Source organism: Dicentrarchus labrax, unplaced genomic scaffold (assembly GCF_905237075.1).
Source record: "Dicentrarchus labrax unplaced genomic scaffold, dlabrax2021, whole genome shotgun sequence".
Classification (NCBI taxonomy): domain Eukaryota; kingdom Metazoa; phylum Chordata; class Actinopteri; family Moronidae; genus Dicentrarchus; species Dicentrarchus labrax.
Window position 1 is genome coordinate 19,557,116 of NW_026136714.1, and position 14,824 is coordinate 19,571,939.

The window sequence follows — 14,824 nt, forward strand, 5'->3', positions numbered from 1 at the left end:
TCTCTGACTGAAGAAGTTCATTGATTTACAATCAATAATTACGGTCGGTATAGGGCTTATTAACATTTAGACTCTCATACATGATTTGCACTTTCTGTGGCTCACAGAGACACATTTCATTGTTCATTCATTGTTATTGGCCAGATTTATTAGTTTAAGTGAAAGGTTTTCATTATCTGACACACAATAGGCCCTGCAGATGCATACTTTAATTTAGACAATATATTTCTAACTTTGTGGCACCCTTTTCAACACATTTGTGATGAACTTGAACACTGACTGAAAGCCAGACTGCCCAACATTGCTGGGTTTAATAACTTATTTCATATTTTATTTTGATAGAGACAATTGCATAGCATGGACTAATGTTACCTACTAAAACATGTATAGCACAAGCTAGATGATCCTTCCTACACACATATTAAACATAATATATTAGGTGGCATTGCATAATCTTTAGCAACATTTAATTGAAATAAAATGTGCACATCTACCATTCATACGCCTTTCTGCAATATTCAATAAGTTGTCTGCACAGCATGATTCAGATTCTGGTTATTAAATTTCTGACAGCAGCAACAAAGGCTTAGTGTGCCTGTATATGGCAAATATCTCCCTGGTATTAATATCCATTTACACTATGAAATTATTTATATTGTAAGCCTCTAGAGGGGAAAGAGCTAATATGGACAACAATAATCCAATACTAAATTAGTCTGGTTGGCTATTTCAACCTTTTAATAGGGATTTTGATTATTTCCAACTACGATGTAATTCTTTCGATCCAAACACTTTCCTAGTTACTCGTATTGCTACAGATGGCTATTCTATTTTGACTCAGCTCAATGGGATTAGCTGCAAAATGGATTTATATAAGGCATGATTAAAAGAGCCCTTAAAATATCTGGGAAGTTTTTCCAAATACTAAAAAACTAGAATTCTAGCTATCATTCTCATTCTGCTCAGTGATGAATCTTTTTGAGAAGTTGAGGAGACATGAGCAACACTTCAAAAACGTCTCCATAGGTAATAATAAAACCCCAGAAAAACCAAGGTACCAAGGCTGGAGATATCAGTGCATGTAAACCTCTGAGCTCTCTTGAGAAATGGGATGAGACAGAGGCACCACAAACACAGGAGCAGAAAGAACCGAGGATGACACAATGCTGGTGCAGTCAGCAGTCACTCTGCTCAGGAAAACACAGGAAACGGGTGGGGGATGGGGCTTATACATAGATTATATATATAAAAATATACAAGAACTGCTTTTTTTTTCATGTTTTCTCATTTTCCTTCTAGTGTAATTATGTTACATGCAGGGCAATATTTTTAATGAGCAACCAGTACGTCATCATATGACTTACTCTCATTGTGTTACTTTTCCTAAGGCGCTCAGAGCTCAGGCATTTGACACTGAGCCAGTAGCCACTGTGCATGACTGATGAGGGCTTATCCTCTGAGCTGACACACTATAAACTACTTTGCACTTGGGTGGCTGCTTTTGGCAATGCTGCAGAAACGTGACGTAAGCCTACTGTAGAAAAGCCACAAGCCTGCGCCGACGTTTGATTTTCTTACATCTTGACCTTCAATTCAATAACTGCTCCAGGCCAAAATTATCTGATATTTCCCAAAACGCAGACGCACAACAGCAGTCCATAGTTTCAATGAATCTAAATTTGGGGAGCAGAAACTTTTCTCTTTCTTCTTTCCTCTCCCATTAATCATCTCATGACCTGGAGACTTATTCCACCACTGAGAAAAAGTATCACCCTGCCCACATACTTTTATCTACTTTTGGTCTGGAGCTGTTTTTTATGGTTTAGACCTCTTAGTCCCAATTAGGGAAAACTTGTGATATTTTAAACCAGTGGTTCCCAACCTTTTGGTTTCTGAGCCCAAAACAATGTCTACATCCTCGTCTTCTAGTAGTGGCCTGATTTAGAATTTGTTTCCTTGTTTTAGTGGAATAGTTTTTAGACAATATTAAATTATTATCAATGGTATGATGGGAAGTATGAAAAAATAAACATAACTTTGTGTTTTTTTCTGCTTTCCTCCTGTGTTAGTCTTTTTGCGACCCCTTTAATTTGTCCTTGTTTTAGATAATAGTGATAAATGAATGCCATTTATAGATAGCACTTCAATCCAAAGTGCTTTAAAGTCTTTCATTTCATTGGGTCCATTGTCTCTTTCAAGGATACTGAGACTTGGATTGTGTGGAGCCACAACAACAGAGGCAACAGACAGGGGTAAGCCATTTCCTGTTTCAACATGACAATGGCCCTGTGCACAAAGCCTAAAGAAATGTTTTTCTCAGTTGGGTGTGGAAGAACTTGCCCTGATCTCAACCCCATCCACTTTTGGGATGAACTTTAACGCCAACTACATAAAAAACTTTATCAAGTAAGGATGTGATTTCCACAGGTATGAAGGGTACATGTGCCCTTCAATTTTTAAGATCCTACTTTTGACCATGTGATTGGTGGGGGTTGCAGGTGCTGTACTCAGCCTGACAACAAGAATCTATTCAGGCTGTGAAAATGACATAAATCAGAGATAATTCAGCTCCTTTTGGAATTAAATTCCATTTTCAGTAAGGATAGATAATATAGCAATTATCTTTTTACAGAGCAGTTGTAGTAATTATGATGGGAGCAACAGAGGAAGTTTGGTGATGTTGTTAGCCTCAAAGTCTGTGAGGGAGGGAGTAGGGAGGACGTCAACATCGGACATGTTAACACTGTTTGTTTCCTGTTATTAAACCTTTACAAAGTACTTATTTTAACCCAAACCACTATCACTCAAAGTCGTTTTCATGCCTAAACTTAGCTAAACCATTGCGTTGCATAAAAATAAATGCATATTAATGCATGAAATAGTTGGTTATTTCAACTTCTTCTTTATTTCCTACACCCTTATTAACATTCAGAATCAATGACTGGCCCTCACTAATGAATTTGCAGCTAAATGAGAGCACATCCCTTTAGCCAGGGTGTAATGTTTGCAATTCCACATACTTTTGGCCATGTAGTTTGTACAAATATTTAAATTCTGCTTTCTAAGCTCTTATGCAGTAGCTTACATTAAATATGCTCTTTAAAGCCCCTGAAAACTTGACTGCAAACAATAAACAACAATCAAAGTTTTAAAAACCATTTATTTTTTTTATTAAGAATTTAATTCTCAAATCATTGTTAAGTAATCTGCTTCATCAGGATGTGGGTGTGGTTTGATCTGATTTAATTTACTGTGACCAAATGACTGAAACCTCTCATGTGAAATAACCACTAAAATATTCAGAAACTTCTGTGCAGTGAGAGCAGCATCTTAAAGTCTGCTCTTCAAAGAACAAACTTTATCACGTGTTCACCTGAAACCAAGGACATGTACAAGAGCTGTCTCAAAGAAAGAAAAACATTTAAGGGTGATTTTATGGTAGCTGTGGTAACTTTACGTATCCAGTCAGTGGACAGATGAATGTATTTGTGTGAACAGCTTTTGCAGACAAAGCAGCAGTCCATCCCAGTGGCAAGCTGCCAAGTGGGCTCAGCCTGTGTGAACATTTGCATGACAGTGTATCCAATTGTTGGAGCTCCTCTGAAATGAATGGGGGACGAGCTTGCCAAAATGCTTCGACGAGATGGCTCAGCTTGGAAGACACGCAAGGGATTTTTGACAAACTCTTGGCGGAACAATGATCGTTTCATGCAGTAAAACATCTGTGATTCGACTGATGACTGTTGGTCTTTTGTTAGCTGAGAGAACATGCTGACAGGTCCTTTTTGCTCTGAAAGTGGCATTCTCAATTGACGCTGGAGATGTGCCCATTTTTCCTAAAGCAAATAGAAATGTTGGTTATTATCTGTTCATGTAAGTTGAAAGACTAATGACAGGTGTATGTAAAAGTTTTGTTGTTCTATTTTTTTTCATTCTAAAAACCTGCTCATGTCCATGTAGAGCTTCGAAAACTTGAAAAGACATCCCTTCCAGATTATTTCCATTCCCTTCCTGGAAGCCCAAAAGATTTACATTTACACCAGAATTCACCAGTAATCTTCACTAAGACCATCATGTGTTCACACTCTGCTTGATCAAATGTATTTGCCCTGATGACAGGCCCTCTAAACTCAGACGAACTTTGACAGTCTAACATGACAAAATATAAAAAGCACACTGTGCACCAAAAATCAGCTTTCACTCTTGGTATTAATATGCAATCCGCCCTGCACACCACAGGAAGTGTTTGAAACTCTGCAGGTGTTGGTTGATAATAAAAAACCTATTTCATAGAGGCTTACTGTCCTGTCTGTCATAAACACCAGAGTTGTGTTATTGTGTAGTCAGTTTTTCAGTCAGTGTTATTTCCTGTTTTATTTTGTAGTTTTCCTCCTCTTGTGTCTTGTGTTGCTGTACTTCCTGTCTGTGTCTTTTCTCCCTGCTGTTTTGGTTGTTTGCCCCACCTTGATTGTGTTCATCTGTGTCATGTTAGTTTTCCCTCTCACTAAGAGTATATATTGCCTGTGTTTCATGTGTTTGTCTTTGTACCATTGTGTCAAGGGTTCCTGCCTTTTCCCTAGTGTTGTTTGTTCACTCTGGTTTTTGGTTTACTGCATGTTTTTTGACTCTGCCTCTGCCTTATTGGATTTGTTTTCTTGTGCTGACTGGACTTCTGTGTACCGAACCTTCATTTTGGCAAATATAGACTGATTCTCAGCACCTATATCCTGCCTCTGACTGTTTTGCATTTGGGTCATATCGCTTGTAGTATCACCTGTTGTAACACTCACTTGCATTTCTGAGTGGATCACAGTGGTGAGGATGACCTGTCTATCAACTGTTATGCAACCATTTTGCATTTCGTGACTTTGACCGTCACACACGGGCAAATCCTTCATGCAGGTAGCAGAGATATTAATTTTCCCAGGCAGCAGTGTGGACCATAATAGTATGCATAATGTGTGGCTCCAACCACAAATGCCCCAGTATTCATTAACTATTCATATCCTAATCCATCAACATTACATACAGGGTGTTTTTTTCATTCTGTGGGAGTTGTTAAATTTCATTCAGGGAGATCGACATTGGAAATAGCTGATGTAGAGGTGGTTAAGGTAGCATGAGGGGAAGTGCTACGGCTAAGGCTTATACAAATAAACGACAGCTCTTAACTATGGGGAAATCAGGCAGGCTCTGGGCATTACAAATTGATGACACTGAAGTACCTGGGTATGGATTTTCATCATCAAAACAAAGTTAGACGCTGCTCCACTTAAATAAGGACAAGTTGCCTCTCAGTGGCCACGATACTCAAACTGGAAGGTTTGATTTGATTAAAGTGCTCACTGATAGTAAACTGTGGTCTCCCATTGCTCACCTCCCTGTGGTTTTGTGGTGGGAGCAGTGTGAAGGGTTACAATCCACCACATGTAGTCTTGTTGGCTGCACTAATGTGTGTGCTCAGTGTCTCACTTCATCCTTTCTGTCTCAATTGAAAAATGATTTCACAATTGTTAAAGTTTTAAAACAATAGTCAGATGCCCATATGGACATCAATGCAACCTTTCTTCCTGTTCATACTGCCCATTAACAGATCTCTTCCTAATGTGATTTCATTGTAAATCTATAGTCCTCCTTCTGTTCAAAAATACATTCCAAAAGTTATCTTTATCTTCAGTAGACTGAGTGAGTATCTTCCAAAAGCATGATATTCCCTCTTGTTTCCCCAGTTTCCATGCTGAGCTATGGTGTGGAGAATAAAACAAAGAGGTAATTTATTTTGTACTTTAAAAACTTTGGCAGATAAACTTTTTTTTTGTTTGTTTTACTCAGATTGCTGAGGCCTCCTTTTAAAGCTTCCATGTGGAGTTTGTGACCACAATTACTTACCTTGCCCTTGTCGCCAAGTGCTTGCTCATGGTGGTACTGTTGGGTCTCTGTAAATAATGTTTTAAAGAGTTTGGTCTAGAACTACTCTATTTGAAAAGTGTTGAGATAAATTGGCGCTATACAAATAAAATTGAATTGAATTGAATTGAATTAATACCTATAAGAAGCAATATAAGTTCAGGAGTCGTGTTTCTGGCCACCCTGCTAAAAAGTTAGTTTAGTAAAGTAAATGTATTCTCTTGATGCTCTGTTTTTGATCTCTACCAAGTCCTAAAGGGAAATAACTAGCTCTTTAGCAGCTAATAATCCACTATGTTCACCAGCTAGTCTCTTAATGTGTCAGTCTGCTGTCTGTTGCTTCCAAAAGTGACATTATGAGAGCAGTGACAGTGAACCAAAACAGCTAAGTTGAGGCTCTGGCAGATAAACAATGAGCTGAAACTCATTACAAAGCTCCAAGAAGCTGAGGGGAGCCGCTGATTCAGGTGATAATACTCTGTAGGTTCATCACTACGAGCAAACACCTTTCACATTATTTTCACATTGTTGCATTTAAAAATATTCACTTTAGCCACTATAAGCCGCTGGAACGAGGCCTGGATTTTGTCCCCCAGCATTGACAATGAAAGTGTGGTCTTGTAAATGCACTGGATCCTCTGGTTACTTTTTTTGTTGTTTCTACAATAAAGCTGTAATATGTGATTATATGCAAATTAAAAAGTGTTTTTGCTCCCGGTTATTATGATAAATTGCATTTCCACACAAAACTACCCACTCGTAATCCAGTAAGCTTTGTAATTTGTTCTGCAAGTTGAATTTGCAAAATTTGTAACTGCAAAATCACAAATCTTTTTCAGCTGACAAAGTTCAGTGTGACTGTTATGACCTCTGATTTATGAAATTATTTTGGATTGGTCTTTTTTGGGATTAAATCTTTTACATGATTGTATTAAACATATTCAGGATTTTATAATCGTATTTTGTACTTTGTTATCTTTGTTGTGGTGGTTTTCTTCAAGTCATTTTTGTGTCTGCCTCTTCTCCACAGATTTAAATTATTCAATTTCAATAAAAACTAAATAAAAAAGCTATTGAAACAAACTTTAACCTGAACACTTGATCTGCAAATTGACATAACCCTGCTCACTGAAACAACCAGTGCTGCCATTTCTCACACTCCCTTTTTTTCCCAAGCATTTGACTATTTTTATTTGAACTTCAGCTCATCAAAGCTGAATAGTGCCTGTGTGGATGTCAACACCACTGAGTCTGAATATCTTTCTCACTGGAGTATCAGCTGTGTTGTGAGTCCTGTACACATGACTGCTCTCGCTCCAAACCATTAGAGCTGGTGTTTATCCACCCAGTTTATTAATTCAGCCTCACTGCATCCCCCACTGTCCCCCCCCCAGCATATAGCATCTCTTTAAATCTATGTTATTAGACAAACTGTGGTGAGCCACAACACTGTACTGTATCTGAGTCTGTTATGGAGCTTACTTGTGGAAAAAGTTCTGAAAGGAGTGATAACCCTGTGACATACTCATGTTTGAACTTCTCTTAGAAAAAGCTTAGAAAAATTATTAATTATTTATGATTTGATTAAAGAAAACTAGAAGGGATTTACGTTGCTACAATTCAAAAGAAATGTTTTAAGTGTGACTTATTATTAAATTATATACACAACAGTGATGGACAAAGTGCATACAATATAATACAGTCCAATAAAATGGCTTCAATAGATAGTCATGAACAGGGCCGGACGATTGGGAACTGAATTCTCAACATCTCAAGCATTGAGCATTGTATTGTTTACTCTGCCAGTAAAATATAGTTTACCTTTAGTTTAAAAAAAATAAAAAAATAAATAGTTAATTGGCTGGACGTTTTGTCATAAAGCTCTGGTATAGCTCTGAGTAACTAGAGATACTTCCATAGACAAGAGTATACAGCTCTTTATTTCCTAGATTATTTACATATATATGCATCTCCTGCTTTGGTACATACTATCCGCTCAGTTAGGGTAGTTGTGATATGTCATGTTGTATGCATGCTGGCTTTTTGTGCACTCCATCCACTGACTGAACTGGGAATACTCCCGGTGCTACAGGTCTGGTCATTATTCATTTATGCTAGCTCAGTACAAAGTACATTTGTAATCTGACATATTTCTACCAAACAAATGCAAATGTATTGTATTTGTTGCTCAACAGGGTGCTTGGTTTTGAATTAGACCGCCAAAGTGGAGTTGAGCGTTAAAGAATGTGCCTGCAGAAGATCATGTGGCTGATTCTGATTATGCAACAAACTGTTACTTTATCTAATCAAGATACTGTCTGTATTCAGAGGTTCGAAGTATACCAAATATGAAAATAAATGATAATTTTGATTTATCTTATCTTATCTAGATGGTCTAAAAGAGTTTAAAAGGCACAGACTCACAAAGATTTCTGTTAACTATATTCTAACAGAACAGAATCACAATGAATCTTAAGCCAAGAACTTACATATAGCCCATGTTTGTCCTGCCGACAAGAATACTGTGAACTTTCTGAAAAATAGTGCAGCTCCTACTGTTTGTGTTGCCCAAGCACGAGTGTGCACACTGTTTTCCTCTCTCTCTTTTAACTCCCCAGTTTCTCCTTCTTCTCTCTTTTTACTCAGGCTTCTCCGTGCTAGACCATCAGCCATCCAGGAACATCGCTCTCTCTCTTTCTTCCTGCGCTGGGTAAGAGTGCCTCATTTCAGATGTTTGGACCTGGACCTTTGTCCTCCAGGAGATTCAGCCTCCCCCTCTCTCTCCCATTCTGTGTTTCTTCTACCTGTGTGAATGGTGTGCTGGAGCTTTGCCTCTTGTGAGCCTGTGTAGTCTAGCCTTCTCCTCCATGTGGAGAGGATGTTGTGTGGCACTTGGAAGTTGATTGATGTCCTCCCGGATCCATATCCTTCATATATGTTTTGAATCTATGATTTAGTCACCATGATTGTCCATAGTGTATTTTTACTATGTTGTTATATTCTGTACACACATAATGCATGTCTGTCTGTCCTGCATCCTTCTTCTGTTGTTCTTCTGGAGGTTTCTTACTTTTTTCCCTGTCGAAGGGTTTATTCTAGGGTAGTTTTTCCTTATCTGAATTGGGTCTAAGGATAGAGGGTGGCATATGCTGAACAGATTGTGAAGCCTCTTAAAGGAGACAAATTTGTGATATTGGTTCAAATAAAATACACTGATTTTTGTTAACATTATAAAATGGCTTGTAAATGTTTTTTCATGTGTTAGCATTTACATTTGGCCCCCAGATAGAAAACAACCGAACACGAAAATGTACATACCGGTTGCTTGTTGTCATTCACAACTAACAATTTAATCACATATAATTTCACTTAAACACTGTCCAAGGCATTAATACAGGATATAGAATTTTAATTCCAACATAAACTAATTGATTAATTAAATGAACATCTGTGTCAAATTAAAAGACACACACTCACAAAAAAATAGTTACTCGAAGACCATCTACTGCGCATGTCAGTGGAGACACGTCTGGTTAGTGGACAAACCTAGTTACCTGTATTTTCTCCTCACTTTTGTTAGCTGTCACTGTTGTAGCTTGTTAGCTTGACTGCTTGTCAATGCCTTCAGAGCGCTGTGTAATCTTCCCTCATCAGTCACTTGGTGAGTGTTACATGTGTCTGTTCACAGCGTGTAATGTACTGTAATGTCTTTACAGGTTGAATGCTCACTGGGAAACACGACCAATGTTCTTATGACGTGATCAAAACCTAATGCAGCTGCTGATTTCTAAAAAAAGACCACCAACATCCAGGCTGTTAAAAAAGGTATGAGTTTCCTTTTGAAATGAACATGACATTTGTGTTCAACCAGAACAGTGGGATCTGCATATTTACCACAGTCCCTTTAAACGTCCAACATCATAGCCCTCAGTTTACAGCACTTCTATTTAGCAGTTGGGGGTTTAAACCAAGTGTGAACCTATCGTGACGTCACACATTGGTTTGTCGAGTACCGCTTTGAAGCCTCGAATTTGGTGTTTTGGCCGTTGCCATAACAGTTAGATGGAGCCAGCGCGAGATAGCAGAGGTGACAACTGCGAGTTGCACTGTGCTCATTGGCTGCGCAGGAAAGGCAGGAAACAAAGGCAGCCTGCCTGGTCACACACAGTCTCGTATTACAGCTAAACAGTACACTAAAATGTGTTTCTGAAACTAATTTAAGTGAGAAATAGGCAACACAGTAATAGAATCAAGAAAACAGTATTTGATCAGCACTGCGTGGTTTGACAGGTTGATCTGAGTTTGGTGCTCTGCGCTGACTCACTGAGAATGACCTGATACAATACTACAAAACAAAATGCTGCTTAAGTGTATCAATATTTTCTTACACCCCTACATGATACAGTAGTTTTTCCAAAATTGAAAGCATATCAGTTTACTCTGAAGCTTATTCAGATATGCAATATGTTCACTCATCAGAAACTAGCACACAAACGTCAGTTTTTTTCTCTTTAAACTGACATCAGGAGAGATCCCATTTTACATTTATTCAACCACTAATAAACAGTTATGTTGCACCAACTCTACAGCTGGCCAAATTTAAGTAGTCAAAATAATATTGAAATTATGATATAGCACTTTTGATTGTTAATTGTGTTTAGCAGTGGTTCTGGAGTGCCTTTGAATTATTTGAGTGCTTTTGGATAATCTCTTCTTTCAGTTCTTATATATCTGATTTTGCCTCTCCTATCTGTGAGTGTCTTTGTCTCCCTGATGGTTTAAATTGTTGGTTGCAGTTTGAATGATTAAGATAAACTCCTCTTTAAAGGCCATTCAAATTGTTATAAAACTTCTGTTTGGGTGTCGTGAGTGGCTATGTGTGAAAGCATGTTGTGTATACTGTATGCCAAAAATGAAATCTTTTGAAGAAACTTGTTATTTCATTATACAAGTGAAACGTTGTGCATGATTAAGACGCAGTCATATGACATTATTTAATAGATTTGAAATGTTGTATGTGTTGTTGATGTATTGGAACCCAACAGGTGTTTTGCCAATCCATGTTGAGAAAGTTACTCCACAGAAGTATTTACCTCAAACAATAGGTTTACGCTTGTCTTTTTGGTCTTTTAACCAGGACTATTGTATTTGATGGCTTGACTCATCATGTGCGTTACACCCTCTTGTTGAATAGAAAGAATAACTACTATGCCAATAATTAAACACATTGTGAGTGGGGTTGGCCATTCAAAATTGGGAGAAAATAAATTAAGCCTTGGAAAAATATCTTCTGAGAAATGGTTTGAGAAACAAACAAAAAAAATCACCAGCTAAAATTATGACAAAAAAGCATTTAATATTGCAACAGTTGTAAGGAATGAGGTTACTTGGTGTCTTAGGGCATTGGGATCTAATCCATCACTGTTTTAGGAACACATGAATGTTTCTCACCACTCAGTCTTTTAATATTTAATAATTTAATGTAAAACATAGCAGTGCAAGCAAATGGGCCCTTGAGTGTGTCCACACACACAAACAACAAATGTGTTCCTCTTCTTCCCAGGGCCATGGCTAATTAGCAACAAATCAGTGCATTTAGAATGGGTAGAATTGTGGAGAAAATGACTCTAGTGCAAAAGATGAGAAAGAGCTGATTAAGGAAGAAGGGAGAAGATTAATGGAACAAAGAAAATAATGAACATTACTGTCTCTATGGGTAAAAATACAAATGTATCTGCAATACTGTATATTTATAGTGAGGCAAACATCTGGCCACATTACAGCCAATTATAATTCACTGCTATTCGGTGCATGCTTATTTCATTTAATGATGGTCTCATTGCTTAGCTCTTGTGAATTGAATCTGCATGAACGGTGTTTTTTACCTTATCTGAGGAGGTCTTTACGCGGGAACCTTAATGATAAATATTTTTGAAAAGTAAAATTTTTTCACTACCAAGGTATTGTATCTGCACATGATAGCCTTTTAAAGGCTAATTGTTACTTTTCAAAAAGCAGATTTCTGAAATTATTAAATATGAATATAATAGTTTGGGCTGAAACTGCATTTCATTTAAAATCCCACGCAGCTCCCCTGCACACTTTCCCTCTGCTCTTCAAGTGGCCTCTGTGCGACGTATGTCGTTATATAATACCAAGGGCTGAGGGGAAGGGAATGAGGGCAAGTGGAGCTACTAATGAAGCCCAAACTCAGGAACAGTAGGGGAGATTGTGAACATATTTCATAGTTGGTTGGACACTGAATTGGTGACACTTTTGACTTAAAGTTCATTGTGACCTCAAAATAGATCCATCTCATCCATTCTCCCTTTTCACTTCCTGCATCAATCTGAATTCATCATCGGAATCATATGACTCCAAACAGTGCATTGGACTGCACCTAGCATTTAGTAATTCTGTGAGTGAGTTTCACCTTTAGCTCATAGAGGCTTTGCATCTAAAAATACCAGGAGAAGACCAAAGCATCACATTTTATATATCTATACTCTATATAAGAATGTTTACATAATATCACATACATAACATCAACGATAATCGTATATTCATCGGTTAAAAATGTTATTATATAGTTAAATTCACTGATATTGTATCACCTTTGCGAGGAAATTGGCCAAGGAAAGCCATCTGGTCCAACCTGGGCAGGTTAGAAATAATATATATGTACCATCCATATAGTGATGATACAACTGGACATTGTGTTTTTAGTGAGCGTTCAGGCAGAACCAGGCAGAATGGTTGGCTGGATGGTTATGTAGATAGTTATAAAGCATTCTTAAGAGTCTCCTTAGTTGATGACTGTGTTGCAGTGGAAGAAGTTGAGGGGACTTTTCTCTTATCTGCTTTTTGTTCTTTTATTGTTCGGTCACAAACCTCTTTGTGATCAAATTTGAGGTAATTCAACAAATTGGTTGTGTTGCTTTGTGGCGCAGACACAACCATGTAACAAATCTTTACACATTATATATTGTGTTCTTTGTCCAACTCTTTGAAACCAAAGTGTTTCAAAACTGCTTAATTAGTTTTACCTTTCTTTATGACCAAGGGCTTTTATCCAAACATCTTGGCGACTTGATTCAAAAGAACTGAACATGCAACAGCCTGGCAGAGAGTAAGTTTGGGCTTTTAAGGATGGGAGAAAGTGCAATTACACTGAATTTACCCTACAAGACAAGACGGGTGTGGCATTTAGAAAAGGAACGCAGATTATACACACTGGGGTCTGTAAGTGAGGATACTGGTGAATGTATGTAAATGATGCATTCCTGCTGGAAGGCTGAGGTCACCCCTGTTGTACATTTCACTGTGGCTTGATGTCTACAGTGTATAATCCCACAGCCAAGTAATTTGTGTCCCCTGAATGACTGAAAGGAAGCACTAATCTTAGCCTAAAGAAAATGTATTCACAGTTAATTGTTGAGGTACATGTTGGAAGAGATAATTACACCGCAACTGAAGCTCTAAATTTGTAGCTGAATTTATCCCCTTACAGACTCAAAGCCGTACAGTAGCTTGTGACATGTACTGTAGCACAGACTAACTCTTTGACTTATCCAGTGATTATTACCACCATTATTGAAGTGTTTGACTCATAACTAAAAATATTCTCAAAGTATCAAAACATTATAGCAAAATTTTCAGATATTGTCAGATAATCCAGTTTTCTGTGTTCCAATCATATTTTGATTGCCTTGGACTATAAGATATTTCCATCCTGTGATTAGCTAAAGGTGTGACCCACCTTCTTAAAATGGAATGAAATATTTTTTAGACTCAGCCAGTTTATTCTGGTCAAGTTGTTTTCATGAAGCTTTTGTGTGCTTGAACACCTATATTTACTCTCAGAGGATCTGCTTTTCACAAAATGAAGTTGGAAATTGCAGGTAATTACACAGATATTTGGTGCTCAGAGTGCTCAGCACTTTTGAAGTTTAGAGATTCTTCTGACATGTGAGAGTTATGACATATTTGCCTCAAAAAGTGGGGGCTAAAACAGCGGCTGTGTGCAAGCAACTTGTGTGGCTTATGCGTTAATACTTCCAATATGATGAACAAACTATGTATCATCTTGTCCAAGAAAATCAGTAGATCCACAGCTCTGGACCAGGCTACAATATCTTAACAACTACTCCTGGATTGCCATCAAATCATGTTTCCCAGAGGATGATTCCAGACTTGTCCTCTTGTGCCATCATGAACTTCATATGTGGTTTTAAGTGAAATATTTCAACAGCTATTCGATTATACACAATACGATTATCGATAACATGCTAAAGTGAGGTGAGGTTAGATGCTTAGCCTTGTTATGTATTCATCCATTTTTATATTGTATATCTAGATTTCATGTGAAGAGTTATGGGAGGCTTATACCTATGCCATCATGCATTTAGCAAGGAGCAGTTTACACTCTGGATATTTTCCTATTATACCACTGTTTACTTATATGTCACACTTGGCCGAGCACACATGGTCAGTTTAGAGAATTCAGTTCTAACGTGCGAGTCTTTGGACTGTTGAAGGAAACCAGAGCACCCAGAGGAAAACCTATGCAGACAGACAACATGCTACCTCTGCAGAGAAACACAAATTCATATTTGATTCCATTCTCATGCTCCTGACAAATTGCAGCTGTCTTTGTTACTGAGGCACCAGGTGGGCAAAGGCCACTGGATCCTGAGTGTCAAAGGGTTTTAAACCCACCAAGGCAGAATAATGTTATTTCAGTCAGGCTTATGGTAATTAGAGTGTAATGGCTCTATTCAAAACAGCTTCCATGCCCAAACATAAAGATACTTTACATAAGGGAAGATCAGACAGAACTCCTACAGAGAGACAAGCTTACCATCACCAGCTTTTTATTTTATTGTCAATTTGTGCCTTGTAAACAACCTATTGATTA